The sequence below is a fragment of the Arachis ipaensis genome, chromosome B6 (assembly GCF_059453495.1).
Source record: "Arachis ipaensis isolate K30076 ecotype BB chromosome B6, ASM5945349v1, whole genome shotgun sequence".
Classification (NCBI taxonomy): Eukaryota; Viridiplantae; Streptophyta; class Magnoliopsida; order Fabales; family Fabaceae; genus Arachis; species Arachis ipaensis.
The window spans coordinates 92,312,031-92,327,888 of NC_142441.1; the positions used below are offsets into that span (position 1 = coordinate 92,312,031).

A 15,858-nucleotide genomic window follows, 5' to 3' on the forward strand; every position below is an offset into this window, starting at 1 on the left:
TTGAAAACAAAAGAAAAAGGCTAGTGAAACTAGGCTAAGATGACTTGTCATCCCAACACCAAACTTAAAGCTTGCTTGTCCCCAAGCAAGAAATGATTTATTGAGAAGAAAGAATGAAATGGGAGAGGATGTTCATGCTAGTAGAGTGTTATTGGTAGTTCATGGGGTTTTATGTGGATATGTACACACTCACCTCTTATTGACTCTTAAGCCTAGAAAGCCTCCTTCAAGCTTCAAGTAACATACTGCTATGACCTCTCATTATTCCTTTATCCTTGGCTATTATCTTGTTCATAAGCTTTATTTGAGTGTCATGTGTAGCAAGTTCATTTCCTTTTCTTTATACTTGACACAATATTCACTATAGACACTTGGCTCACATTCCTTCTTAGAACATTGATGCCCAGCACCTCTTTGGGCTACTAAATGCCTTGTAGTTAGGTTGCTCTTGATAGTGGACTTTCAGCTGATGATCCCGGGTTAGTTAACCCAAGTCATCAAGTGTTGATGCACTCCAAAGAGCTTAATAATCCAAGCAGATCCTAATACAAAGACACCACAGGCATATATTCTAAGGTTCAAGCTATTGGTGTCCAGCTTTGTTTCTTTTTGTTTTTCTTTTGTTCTGCCACTTTTTGGCTATTTCTTTTTCTCCCCTTTTTTTTCTTTCTTTTTGTTTTTCTTTCTAACCAAGGATTTTTATTCGATTGAGATTCATAGACAGTAGCTACTTTCTACTTAAGAGGAGACATCCTAGTGTTCTTATTCATTAAAGGTGAGCTATTATACAATCACACACATACCACCACTTACTTTTATTTTACTTCTATCTAACAGAGAACTATCTCACTTCACATTCAAACATTTCTTTTATTGAATTGAAAATGCAGGGGACAAAGCATGCTTTTTGTTAAGTGAAAGTAAATGCACAAGCACATATATAGACTAGCTTACTTATTCTAAGAGTGATTCTACTTGTATTAGATGAACACTTTAACAAAACACAAGTCAAAACATTTTTCAACAGTAAGAGTTAAGTGTAAATACAACCTATTGGTTTGCAGTTCCTTTGTCCTTCCTTCTGTTGTGCCCTTTTGAGTTATGATGCATAGTGTCTTCAAATGGTGGTGAATTCCCTGCATAATTCTCAAAAGTTGCTTGCTTCTCAAGCCCTTAGATGACCAGTTAGTATGCATGAATTGAGTGTGGCTTGTGGATTTAATTTGGTGTGGGAACACCAAACTTGCGTTCTTGCCACTTCTCTGGATACAGCAGGTTAACTCTAGGCAAAATCTTGTGTCCTTGCTAAAGGTTATGAAGTTAAGACTAAAAAGCAGTAAAGTGGTTGAATAATCTGTTCGATTGCTTGGAACTAACAATGTGCAGGAAGTTAGAATGTGCTTTTGAATGAGGTTTTGGTGGAACACCAAACTTAGAATCCTCCATTCTCCCTTAAGTTGTTTTTGTTGTGCAACACCAAACTTAGCTCCTTGCAATACATGTCAATTATTCAACATTTTTATTGAGAAAGCTATGAAAAGAAAACTACCTCAGGTTGGGTTGCCTCCCAACAAGCGCTCTTTTATTGTCACTAGCTTGACATTGGAGCTTTCTTTTATGGTGGTTGAGGATTGTAGTGCCTCAACTTGTCTCCCCTGACTGTGATCCTCCTCTTTGTTCTCTGGTGTTCAATTTCAGCGTGCTCTAATGAGAGTATGTTGCTGACAGTGTAATAATCATCAGTCTGTTGGCTTGCTCCCAGCTGTTGATATGTCAGTTGCACTTTGTCACCTTTGGAAAGCCCCTCTGTTGGAATCTTCCTGTTCTTCCAACCCCTTTTTGTTTTGTTTCTGCGTTTCATCCTTTCTTTCGTTGACCTTTCTTTTCTGGCCGTAGGCTTACCTTGGGGATCTTTCATCCTTTCAGTGGCTAATACTCCAATATTCTCTTGGACTTCTTCATCAGTTTGCACAATCTTTTGCCTTGGGGTGTTGTTGTGAATCGCCTTGTTGCTTTCTTCCTTTAACTGTGATTCTTCCTTGTCAAGTTCCATATAGTTTTTCTTCTCATTACCAAACTGTGCTTCTGGTAACACCTTCAGAGTGACACTCTTATCATGCATTCTAAGAGTTAATTCTCCTTCCTCTATGTCTATGATAGCTCTAGCAGTGGCCAAGAATGGCCTTCCCAGAATAATAGAGTCACCATCATCCCCTTCTGAATCTAGAACCATAAAATCTGCAGGGTATATGAAATTGTCCACCTTGACCAGAAGGTTTTCAATCATACCCCTGGGGTATACTGTTGACTTATCTACTAGCTCTAGAGATATCTGTACTGGTTTAACTTCCTCTATATGCAGCTTTTTTACCAAGGAGGATGGTATTAAGTTGATACTTGCTCCTAGATCGCACATTTCTTTAGTGATGGTTAATTCCCCAATGGTGCAAGGTAGCAAAAAGCTCCCTGGATCTTCAAGCTTAGGGGGAAACCCTTTTTGAATCAAAGCCCTGCATTCCTCAGTGAGCAGTATGGTTTCCTTCTCATCCTAACTTCTTTTCTTGTTGATAAGCTCCTTCAAAAACTTGGCATACAGAGGCATTTGCTCAAGTGCTTCAGCAAACAGAATATTGATTTCCAGCTTTTTTGAAAGTCTCAAGGAACTTGTGAAAATGCTGGTCCCTGGTTTCTTTGTTGAACCTCTGGGGATATGGCAGTAGAGGTGTGATGCTCTTTCCTATTTGCTGCTGTTCCTGAGTCACTTCTGTTGAATCGTGTGGCTGGTTGTCCTTCTCTTTAAGTTTCTCAATGCTCTTACTTGGCATCACAACTTGATCCTTGGCTTTATTTGCCTTTGTTTGCTCTTCATCTTCTATTGCACTTTTGCTGCTCTCTGCTTGTTTCTTTATAGTGTCATCATTACTCATCAATGTTCTCCCACTCCTTAATTGTATCGCCTTGCATTCTTCCTTAGGATTTGGAATCGTGTCACTCGGCAGAGAGCTTGAGGGTCTCTCAAGAGAAATCTACTTGGAGATTTGCCCCATCTATCTCTCTAGGCTCTTCAGGGATGCTTCCTGATTCTTGGTTGTCATTTCCTGGTGTTTCAATATTTTGTCTATCACGGCCTCCAAGTTAGTGATTCTCTGGGCTTCAGGTGATACTTGAGGTGGGTTATGAGATGTGGGTGGTGGATGGTAGGCATTTTGGTTGGGGTTGGGATAGTTGTTTTGAGGTTTTCTGTAGGGGTTTTGGTTAGTTTGCTGCTGGTTGTGGTTTTGGTTGCTTCTTGGGTTGTTTTGGTTCGAGTTCCTCTGCCATGGTTGTTGGTTTTGGGTATGATTATCTCCCCATCTGAGGTTTGGGTGGTTCTTCCAGGATGGATTGTATGTATCACCATACACTTCATTTGGTCCTTAGTTGTGCATATAATGTACTTGCTCTTGTTGTTGTTCTTCTTGAGTTTCTTCATTCTGTCCCCATGTGGTTGATGGTTGGCTAGTGTTAACTGCTGCAACTTGGAGACTATCAATCCTCTTGGCCATTTGTTCAAATTATTGTTGAATTTACTGCTGCATCATCTTGTTTTGAGCCAAGATTGAGTCCACTCCTTCTAGCTCCATTACTCCTCTTCTTTGTGATGGTTGGCGGTTTCTTTGATGAGCAAAGAAATATTGGTTGTTAGCCACCATATCAATGAGATTTTGAGCTTCCTCTGCAGTTTTCATGAGTTGCAAGGAACCTCCAGCTGAATGATCCAAAGCTTCTTGAGATTTCAATGTTAAGCCCTCATAGAAATTCTGCAGCTTATCCGACTCAGTGAACATTTCAGGAGGACATTTCCTGATTAGAGCCTTGTATCTCTCCCATGCCTCATGGATGGGTTCAGCCTCCATTTGTGTAAATGTTTGTACCTCAGTCTTCAACCTTATGATCCTTTGAGGTGGGTAAAATTTGGCAAGAAACTTGGTTACCAAATCATCCCAATTGTTGATGCTGTCTCTTGGAAAGGATTCCAACCATTGAGTGGCCTTGTCTCTGAGAGAAAATGGGAATAGCAATAGCTTGTAGCTATCAGGAGGCACACCATTAGTTTTAACAGTGTTACAAATCCTCAAGAAGGTGGATAGGTGTTGGTTCGGATCTTCAAGTGGTCCTCCACCAAAAGAGCAATTGTTTTGAACCAAAGTGATGAGTTGTAGCTTTAGTTCAAAATTGTTTGTATTGACATTTGGAGTTAAGATGCTACTTCCACAATGTCTAGGATTTGCAAAAGTATAGGAAGCTAAAACTCTCCTCTGGGGTGGATTGTTATTGTTGTTGTCTGCTCCACCTGGTGGATTAGTTGAATGTTCCTCCATATCTTGGAATTCTTCTTCTGATTCCTCTTCTCCAATAATATTTTTCCCTCTCTCAGCTCTTCTTAACCTTCTAAGAGTTCTTTCGTCTTGTTCATGAAAGATGGGTGTATTTCTTCTTGTACCTGACATACAAGTAGAACATAAGAAACACACAAACCAGTGACACTTCAATCTATTGCTAGAATGAAGTTTTAGTTAACTTAAGCAAAAATTCAAACAGTTAGTGGGTTAATTGAAAATTAAAGGACAAAAAAGAAAAAGTGCTTGATCTAGATTACCACCTCACTTAATCATTGTCAATCTAATCAATCCCCGGCAACGGCGCCAAAAACTTGATGGGATATTTTCGCGGAGAAACGAATTTCTCCAAAACACCCAAACTTAACCGGCAAGTGCACCGGGTCGCATCAAGTAATAATAACTCACGGGATTGAGGTCGATCCCACAGGGATTGAAGGATTGAGCAATTTTAGTTTAGTGGTTGATTTAGTCAAGCGAATCAAAATTTGGTTGAGAGATTTGTGATTTGCAGAATTTAAATTGCATAGAAAGTAAAGGGAATGGGTAATTGGCATGAAATTAAAGAGAACAGGAATTAAAGTGCTGAATCTTAAAGAACAAGAAATTAAATGGCAGAAACTTAGAACGCAAGAAATGTAAATTGCAAAATCTTAAAGTGCAAGAAATGTAAATGGCTTGAATTGTAAAGGGAATGGGGAGTTGGATTTGCAGAAATTAAACAAGGAAATGTAAAATTGCAACAAGCAGAGAAATAGAAGAAGACTTGGATTGAATCGGATCTAAAACGGAAAAGTAAAATGAGCATAAGAAGCAGTAAACAGAGGATGTAAAATTGGAATTTAGATCTCAGGACCCAAGAGACTAGAAAACCAAGTCTAGATCTCAATGCCTTCCTAGATCCAACAAGAACAATTGCAAAGGAGATTGTAAATTGCAAAGAAAGTAGATGAAGAAGCAAGTAACCGAAACTGAAATTCAATTAAGCAGAAAATTAAACAAGATTCCAAGGTGAGATTGAAACAGAATTTCTTCAATTCTCCACCCAAAATCCAAGACAAGAAAAGTAAAGAGTTCTGGGCAAGAACAAGGAAGAAGAGAGATCAATTCTCCTCCCAAATTCTCTTCAATTAAACAACAATGCTAAGAAAAATAAAAGTGAGCTCTAAGCAAAACTCTAAAGAAAGCTATTCTGAAAAACTAAAAAGGAAGCTCTCTTAAGAACTTAAATCCTATGCTATTTATACACTTTCTTCAAATGGTCTTCAAGCCTTCAATTGGGCCTTTGCTCTTGATGGAATTGGGTTGATAGAGGCCTTGGTTGATTGCTCTTGGAGTTTGGAGAAGAACCGAATTGAATCGGGTTGGAATCCTGAAAGCTTGAGTAAAAGTTGGAGTAAAAGTTAGGGTCTAACTTTTGCTCCAACTTTTCACATCAGCACCCTTGTTTTGCTGATACCAACGTTGGGGCAAAAGTTAGGGGTCTAACTTTTGCTCCAACGTTGGCCTCCCCTTGCTTATTCATGGCGCCAACGTTAGCCAAAAAGTTAGGGGCTAACGTTGGCGCAAACTTTTGTTAGCCCAGGGAGTGTTTTTCATGTGCCAACGTTAGCCAAAAAGTTAGGGGCTAACGTTGGAGCAAACTTTTGGTGCATCCAGGGAGTGTTTTTCATGCCAAAAGTTAGCCAAAAAGTTAGGGGCTAACTTTTGCTCCAACTTTTGCCCAAAAGTTAGCCAAAAAGTTAGGGGCTAACTTTTGCTCCAGCTTTTGCCCAAAAGTTAGCCAAAAAGTTAGGGGCTAACTTTTGCTCCAGCTTTTGCCCAAAAGTTAGCCAAAAAGTTAGGGGCTAACTTTTTCTCTAGCTTTTGCTTCCTGGTTCATAATTAATTCAAGACTCAAGTCATTCCTCCTAGCCATTCCTTCTTGCATCAACCTTTCTCCAAGCTTTCTTCACCTATCATTAATCAACCAAACACATCAAAGCTATGCTCAAAATCTTGAGATATTCATTCTTTCATAATATATGACAATTATAGCATAAAACCTCATGAAATAGCATGAATTCATACATGGTTGATTAAATCAAAGGAAACATGAAAATCTACCCAATTGGCTTGCTTTTGGCTCAAGAAAGTGCATAATTCAATTGAAAACAAAAGAAAAAAGGCTAGTGAAACTAGGCTAAGATGACTTGTCATCAGTATGTCAAGTGGATAAATCAATTTGATTTCTCAAGTCCTAGTCAACTCCTAAGGAAAGACTAGCTTTAGAGGGATCCAAACCAACTAGCAAATCTCAATTATCAATCAACAAGGGAGTTTGATAACTCAAGAGTCTCCAATTACTCAACCAAGGCCAAGAGGAGAGAAATCTACACTAAAATCCAACCAAGTATTTTATCAAACACTTGGAAGGCACAACATAAAAGCATAAAAAGCAATAAGAGATAATAAAATCCAAGCAACCAATTGAAAGCATCAATAGCATAAATTGAAGAAAACAATCATAAATATGAAATACCTCAAATTGCATTAAATAGAGAAATCAAATCTAACATGGAGTTCATAAATTAAATTGGGAAAATAAATAAACCCACAAGAGAAATAGATAAACTAAAATGCTAGAACAAATAAGAGTAGAAGAGAAACTAAATTAAAGGAACATTGAACCTGGAATTGAGAAGAAATAAACCTAAAACTAAGAGAAATCCTAAAACCTAGAGAGCCTCTCTCTCTAGAAACTACATCTAAAACCTAAATTGTGAATGAAAGTTATGTCAATGAATGAATGTGATTCCCCCACTCTGTAGCTTCTAATATGTATTTTTTGGGCTTGAAACTGGGCCAAAAATAGCTCAGAAATTGCCCCCAGTGATTTCTAATATGCCCAGCACGTGGCTCTATCACGCGTACGCGTCATCCACGCATACGCGTGGATTGAACTTTCGCAAGGTCACGCATACGCGTGCTCCACGCGTGCGCATCGCCTAACAGTATAGCAACTATGGCAAATTATATATCATTTTTCGAAGCCCCGGATGTTAGCTTTCCAATGCAGCTAGAACCGCCTCATTTGGACCTCTATAGCTCAAGTTATGATCGATCTAGTACCAAGAGGTCAGGCTTGACAGCTCAGCAATTCCTTCAAATTCTTGTATTCCTTCCACTTTTGCATGCTTCCTTTCCATCCTCTAAGCCATTTCTGTCTTATAAACCCTGAAATCACTTAACACACATATCAAGGCATTGAATGGTAATAAGAGAGGATTAAAATCAGCTTGTTTAATACCAAAGAAGCATGTTTTCAATCGTAGCACAAAATTAGGAAGGATTTGTAAAACTATGCAAATGAATAAGTGTGCAAAGATTTGATAAAAACCACTCAATTTAGCTCAAGATAACCCATAAAATAGTGGTTTATCAATCTCTCCACACTTAAATATTAGCATGTCCTCATGCTAAGCTCAAGAGAAACTACAAAGCAGTGAAGAGGAATGGTAGAAATTATAAAATGCAACCTATCTATATGAATGCAACTAAATGCAAAATGCTTTTACCTACTTGGTTAAAAGTAAACAGATTCTCCAAGACAAACATAAACTGTATTCCACTAATTTAAATCACAAAATAAAGTACAAGTGAACTTACAAGAAGAAAATAGCTCATAAAAGCCGGGAACAAAGAATCGAGCATCGAACCCTCACTGGTAGTGTATATGCTCTAATCACTCAAGTGTTTAAGGTTCAATTCTCTCAATTCTCTACTAACCTTACTTTCTAAGGCTTGCTCTCTTCTACCAATCAACAAATAATTTGATGCACAAATACACATATCAAGAGGTCTTTTAAGGATTGTAATGGGGTTAGGGTCAAGGTAGGATTGTATTTGGTCAAGTGGACTAAAATTTGAATCCTTAATTTACTTAAACTTTTCACCTAACTTAAGCCAATCCATATAATCAGAATATAAAACCTAATTATCCATTAACTATGTTTTGCTACATATTCATGCATCCCAATTTGAGTACAACTCATATGCATTGCTAACACCATTTACTTTGGGGCATTTTGTCCCATTTTTATTATTTGCTCTTTTTTTTCTCAATGCATATGATTAAATTATTGAATACAATAATATGTGCTCAACTATTGTTTTGCACATTTTCACAAGAATATACAACACCCAATTCTTAAACCAAATGTTTCCAAACCCAACTTTTCCACACTTATATCATGAACACTCTCACTAGTCTAAGCTAACCAAGAATTCAAATTAAGGACATTATTATTTTCCACTTAGGGTTAGTGATGAGCTATAGTAAAGAACAAATGGGTAAAATAGGCTCAACATTGGTTTGCAAAGGATAATGAAAGGGTAAGGCCATATGGGTATATAAGCTCAGTGAAACAAAGCCTCAATCATATAAATGCATACATACATCAAACAATGGAATATAGAATTAAGCAAGACAAAGATCACAATTTTAGAGAGAATAACACACACTAAAAAAAATAAAATATTGGTTGATAAAATGCAACCAATCGAATAGGCTCAAAATCTCACTGGTTTTGTGTGGATGCTTTTCTCTAAAGATTGTGTAGGTGGACTTTTCTAGAGCTAAAGAAGCCCAATTGGCGCGCTCTCAATTGTTTTGGAAAGTAGACATCTTGGGCTTTCCAGCAATATATAATAGTCCATACTTTGTCCGAGATTTGATGGCCCAAACTGACGTTAAACGCCAGCCAGAGACCCTTTTTTGGCGTAAAATGCCAGAACTGGAGTTAAACACCCAAACTGGCACCCAAGCTGGCGTTTAACTCCAAGAATGGCCTATGCATGTGAAAGCTTTAATGTTCAGCCCAAGCACACACCAAGTGAGCCCCGGAAGTGGATTTCTGCACTATCTGCACTTAGTTACTCATTTTTTGTAAACGTAAGTTACTAGTTTAGTCTAAAAACTACTTTTAGAGATTCATTTTGTAACTCATGACATTTTACATCTCATATTGTATCTTCTATGACATGAGTCTCTAAACCCCATAGGTGGGGGTGAGGAGCTCTACTGTGTCTCAATGGATTAATGTAATTACTATTGTTTTCTATTCAATCACGCTTGATTCTGTTCTAAGATACTCACTCGTACTTTAATATAGAGAATATGATGATCCGTGATACTCATTATCATTCTCAAACTTATGAACGTATGCTTGACAACCACTCCCGTTCTACCTGAGCTCAACGTAGTCATTGGGCGACAGCTTGAGTGCGTATCTCTTAGGTCTCTAATCCACGGACCGAGTCCGTGGGATTAGAACTTTCGTGGTAGAGGCTAGAACCAATTGGCAGCATTCTGAGATCCGAAAAGTCTAAACCTTATCTGTGGTATTCCGAGTAGGATCTGGAACGGGATGACTGTGACGAACTTCAAACTCACGAATGTTTGGCACAGAGACATTGTGAAAAAGGATAGAGAGATCCTATTCTGACACAAGTGAGAACCGACAGATGATTAGCCGTGCGATAGCTGGACCTAGTATTTTTCATCCAAGACGAGAGATCCGACAGTTGATTAGCCGTACAGAAACCGTGCCTGGTATTTTTCATCCGAGAGGATGATGGTAGCCATTGACAACAATGATCCACCAACATACAGCTTGCCATTGAAGGAAGCCATGCGTGTTTGGAGAAGAAGACAGTATGAAAGCAGAGATTCAGATGACAGAGCATCTCCGGAACCTCAACCTGTTCCTCATTACTGAATCACAAGTACCATTTATTTCATGTTATTTACTTTTCATAAACAAAATCATTTTTATCATTAATCTCCTGACTAAGATTTACAAGATAACCATAGCTTGCTTCAAGCCGACAATCTCCGTGGGATCGACCCTTACTCACGTAAGGTATTACTTGGATGACCCAATGCACTTGCTGGTTAGTTGTGCGGAGTTGTGAAGAGTGTAATCACAATTTCGTGCACCAAGTTTTTGGCGCCGTTGCGGGGGATTGTTCGAGTTTGGACAACTGACGGTTCATCTTGTTGCTTAGATTAGGAAAAATTTATCTTTTTTTTTAGAGTCACTAAAATTGAGTATTCTATTATTGTTTTTGTTAAAATTTTAAAATCCTTGTTTTCTTTTTCTAGATTTTTTTCCAAAATTTTTAATAAATAGAAGAAAAAAACTAATAAACTAATGATTGAGTCTTCTGTTTGAGTTTAGTTTCATGTTTTAAGTTTGGTGTCAATTGCATGTTTTTATTTTCCTTCAATTTTTTGAATTGTATGTTATTTTTATTCCTTATATTTTTAATTACATGTTCTTAGTTCTTTCTTGATCTTCAAATTGTTCTTGATAATTTTCCTTATTTGATCTTTAAATTTTCTTGTTTGATGTTTTTTGTTGTTTATCTTCTACATTTTCGAACAATTATTGTCCAAAGTATAAAAATTTTTAAGTTTGGTGTTTTTTTAGTCCTTATTTCCTTAAAAATTTTCAAAATTTGTTCTTGGTGTTCATCTTGATCTTCAGAGTGTTCTTAGTGTTCATCTTGACATTCAAAGTTTTCTTGTTTGTTTTCTTTGTTTTGATCTAAAAATTCTAAGTTTGGTGTCATTTTATTGTTTTTCTCTTTCCTCATTAAATTAAAAAAATATCTTTTCTCTTTATTTTAATTGAATTTTTGAAATTTACATTAAAAAAATTCAGATTTTTATTTTAAAATTTTTATCTTATCTTATCTTAGTTTTAAATTTCAAAATTCAAATCTTTTTCAAAAATCATATCTTTTTCAAAATCTTTTCTTATCTTATTTCAAATTCAAATTTCAAATTTCAATTAAATTCCAAAATTCAAAATTTAAATTTAAATCTTAAAAATCAAACCTTTTTAAAATTTAAATCTTTTTCAAATCTTTATCTTATATTGTTGACTTTTTCAAAATTCAAAATTCAAAATTTAAAATTCAAATTTCAAATTTCAAAATTTAAAATTCAAAATTTAATTTTCAAATTTAAAATTTAAATTTCAAAACTTTTTAATTTAAAAACTTATCTTTTCTTAAATTCCTTATCTTCTCTTACCTAACTTATCTTATCTTTTCTTTTATTTATTTTCTTACAAGTATCTTTAATTTTAAGACATATCTTTTTCAAAAACTTCCTAACCACTTTCTCTCTCTCCATTTTTCGAAATCAGCTATAGAAGCCCAATTGGCGCACTCTCAATCGCATTGGAAAGTAGACATCTTGGGCTTTCTAGCAATATATAATAGTCCATACTTTGCCCGAGATTTGATGGCCCAAACTGGCGTTCAAAGTCAGCCTAAAATATCTTGGTGTAAAATGCCCAAAATGGCACCAGAATTGGAGTTAAACGCCCAAACTGTCACCAAAGCTAGCGTTTAACTCTAGGAAAAGCCTAAGCATGAAAAAGCTTCAATGCTCAGCCCAAGCACACACCAAGTGGGCCCCGGAAGTGGATTTCTGCACTATCTGCACTTTGTTACTCATTTTCTGTAAACCTAGATTACTAGTTTAGTATAAAAACTACTTTTAGTGATTTATTTGAGAGTCTTTTTGACCATCTAGCTTATTATCTTTTGATTATTGTTCACGTTTGGAGGCTGGCCTCACGGTCATTCCTAGACCTTTTCACCTATGTATTTTCTACGGTGGAGTTTCTACACCCCATAGATTAAGGTGTGGAGCTCTGCTGTTCTTCATGAATTAATACAAGTACTATTATTTTTCTATTCAACTTACGCCTACTTCTTCTCCAAGATATACTCTCGTACTTAATTCAGTTAAGTCAGAATGAAGGGGTGACCCGTGACAATCACCCAATCTTCGTTACTCGCTTAGCCAAGATCGCGTGCCTGACAACCACAAAGCGATCTACACGATGTGCAACGTAGTCATTGGACGACAACCGGAGTATATTCTCTTGGGTTCACAATCAACGAATCACATTTTCTCTCCTGACAATAGAGCATCTGAATCTAAGATTAGAACCTTTGTGGTATAGGCTAGAACCATTGGCAGCATTCCTGAGATCCGGAAAGTCTAAACCTTGTCTGTGGTATTCCGGGTAGGATCTGGGAAGGGATGACTGTGACGCGCTTCAAACTTGCGAATGTTGGGTGCAGTGACAGTGTGCAAAAGGACAATGGTCCTATTCTGACGCTAGCAGGAACCGACAGATGATTAGCCGTGCGGTGACAGCGCATATGGATTTGTTTTCATCCGAGAGGATCATACAGCTTGCCATGGAAGGAGGTAACGCATGGTTGGAAGAAGGCAGTAGGAAAGTAGAAGTTCAGAAGCAACAAAGCATCTCCAGACGCTTATTTGAAATTCCCACCAATGAATCACATAAGTATTTCTATCTTATCTTCTGTTTTATTTATATTTTAATTATCGAAACCTCATAACCATTTGAATCTGCCTGACTGAGATTTACAAGGATGACCATAGCTTTCTTCAAGCCAACAATCTCCGTGGGATCGACCCAGTGCACTTGCTGGTTAGTTACGCGGAGTTGTGAAGAAGTGTTGAGACCACGTCATGCGCACCAAGTTTCTGGCGCCGTTGTTGGGGAACAAACAATTCACGTACCAAGTTTTTGGCACCATTGCCGGGGATTGTTCGAGTTTGGACAACTGACGATTTATCTTGTTGCTCAGATTAGGTACTTTTATGTTTATGTTTAAGTTTTTTGTATTTATTCTTTTAATTTCGAAAAAAATTCAAAAAAATATATTTGTTCTTTAGAATTTTTAAGAATGAATTCTAGAGTTTCAGATGATATGTGAAGCCTAGATGGCTGTCAAGCCATGTCTAAATTCTTTTGGACCGAGGCTTCCACTTATCATTGCAGGAGCTTTTTGATTCCCATCAATTTGGTTGTTGTATATAATGCTCTGCTGAAGCTTGGCTGGCCATTTGGCCATGTCTAATCTTTTGGACCGAGCTTTCACATAAAGCTTGGCTGGCTATTTAGCCATGTCTAAATCTTTGGACCGAAGCTTTAGACTAACATTGCATGATTCCTAGAATTCCTATTAAAAATTTTGAATTTATTTATTTTCTCTTTTTCCAAATAATTTTCAAAAAATACAAAAAAAATTAATAAAACCATAAAAATAAAAAATATTTTGTGTTTCTTGTTTGAGTCTAGTGTCAAATTTTAAGTTTGGTGTTAATTGCATTTTTTTAATTTTCTTAAAATTTTCGAAAATTCATGCATGTGTTCTTCATTGATCTTCAAGTTGTTCTTGATGATTGTCTTTGTTTGATCTTTACATTTTCTTATTTTGTGTCTTTTCTTATTTTTCATATCCATTCTTGAATTATCAGTGTCTATAGAATAAAAATTTTAAGTTTGGTGTCTTACATGTTTTTCTTTTCTTAAAAATTTTCAAAAATATGTTCTTGGTTTTCATCATGATCTTCAAAGTGTTCTTGGTGTTCATCTTGGCATTCAAAGTGTTCTTGCATGCATTTTTAGTTTTGATCTTAAATTTTTATGTTTTGTGTTATTTTAGTGTTTTTCTCTCTACCCCTTAAAATTCAAAAAAATTAAAAAAAAAAAATATCTTTCCCTTATTTCACTCATAATTTTCAAAATTTTGAATTGATTTAGTCATAAAGTTTTAAAAATTTAGTTGTTTCTTGTTAGTCAAGTCAAAATTTCAAATTAAAAATTCTATCTTTTTCAAATCTTTTTCAAAAATCACATCTTTTTCATTTTTTTCGAAAATTTTTTAAATTGATTTTCAAAATCTCTTTCTTATTTTATTTTATATTTTCATAATTAATGTTAACAATTAATATTTAGATTCAAAAATTTTTAAGTTGTTACTTGCCTATTAAGAAAGGATCAATCTTTAAATTCTAGAATCATATCTTTTAGTTTCTTGTTAGTCAAGTAATCAACTTTAATTTTCAAAAAAAAATCAATTTTTTTTAATTTCCTTTTCAAATCTTTTTCAAAATAGATTTCAATCATATCTTTTTCAAAACTTAATTTCAAAATCTTTTTCCAACTTCTTATCTTTTCAAAATTGATTTTCAAATCTTTTTCAATTAATTAACTACTTGGCTTTTTGTTTGATTTTAAAAGATTTCTATTTCAATCATATCTTTTTCAAAACCACCTAACTACTTTTCTCTCTCCAATTTTCGAAAATCACTAACCACTTTTTCAGAAATCTTTTTAATTAATTAATTAATTTATTTAGTTTTCAAATTTTATTTTATTTCTTCCCTTAAATTTCAAATACTAACCAATAATTAAAATAAAAACAAAAATATTTTCCTTTTATTTTAATTTAAAATTTGAATACTCTCTATACTGTGACATAGAGGATTCTTATTCTTTTCTGTTCTCTTCTTTTTCATATGAGCAGGAGCAAGGATAAGAACATTCTTGTTGAAGCTGATCCGGAACCTGAAAGGACTCTAAGAGAAGCTAAGGCACAACACTCAGGAGAGGACCTGACAAATTTTTTCAAAAAAGAAGAAGAGATGGTCGAACCCAACAACAATGGTGGAGATGCAAGGAAGATGCTTGGTGTCTTTATTGCTCCCTCTTCTGACTTCTGTGGAAGGAGCATCTCAATTCCTGCAATTGGAGCAAACAACTTTGAGCTTAAGCCTCAATTAGTTTCTCTGATGCAGCAGAATTGCAAATTTCATGGACTTCCATTGGAAGATCCTCATCAGTTCTTAGCTGAATTCTTGCAAATCTGTGACACTGTTAAGACTAGTGGGGTTAATCCTGAGGTCTACAGACTTATGCTTTTCCCCTTTGCTGTAAGAGACAATGCTAGGACATGGTTGGACTCACAACCTAAAGATAGCCTGAACTCTTGGGAAAAGTTGGTCAATGCTTTCTTGTCCAAAATTCATTCCACCTCAAAAGTTGAGCAAGCTTAGAGTGGAAGTCCAAACCTTCAGACAGAAGGAAGGTGAATCCCTCTATGAAGCTTGGGAAAGATACAAGCAATTGATCAGAAGGTGTCCTTCTGACATGTTTTCAGAATGGAGCATCATATGTATATTCTATGATGGTCTGTCTGAATTGTCCAAGATGTCATTGGACCACTCTGCTGGTGGATCTCTTCAATTCAAGAAGACGCCTACAGAAGCCCAGGAACTCATTAAAATGGTTGCAAATAACCAGTTCATGTACACTTTTGAAAGGAATCCTGTGAATAATGGACAACTCAGAAGAAAGGAGTTCTTGAGATTGATACTCTGAATGCCATATTGGCTCAGAACAAAATATTGACTCAGCAAGTCAATATGATTTCTCAGGGTCTGTCTGGAATGCAAGCTGCATCAGGCAGTACTAAGGAGGCTTCCTCTGAAGAAGAAGCCTATGACCCTGAGAATCCTGCAATGGCAGAGGTGAATTACATGGGGGAATCCTATGGAAACACCTACAATCCTTCATGGAGGAATCATCCTAATATCTCA

The 15,858-nt window shown here is 36.1% G+C and overlaps 1 non-coding gene across 1 annotated transcript; it reads right to left on the reverse strand.

Annotated features, from left to right (window-relative positions):
* Window positions 1–15,307: 15,307 nt before the first annotated feature.
* Window positions 15,308–15,411, reverse strand: LOC148561775 (small nucleolar RNA R71). The gene has a single exon (XR_015888143.1). It is a non-coding gene; the product is annotated as a small nucleolar RNA R71 (small nucleolar RNA).
* Window positions 15,412–15,858: the final 447 nt, after the last annotated feature.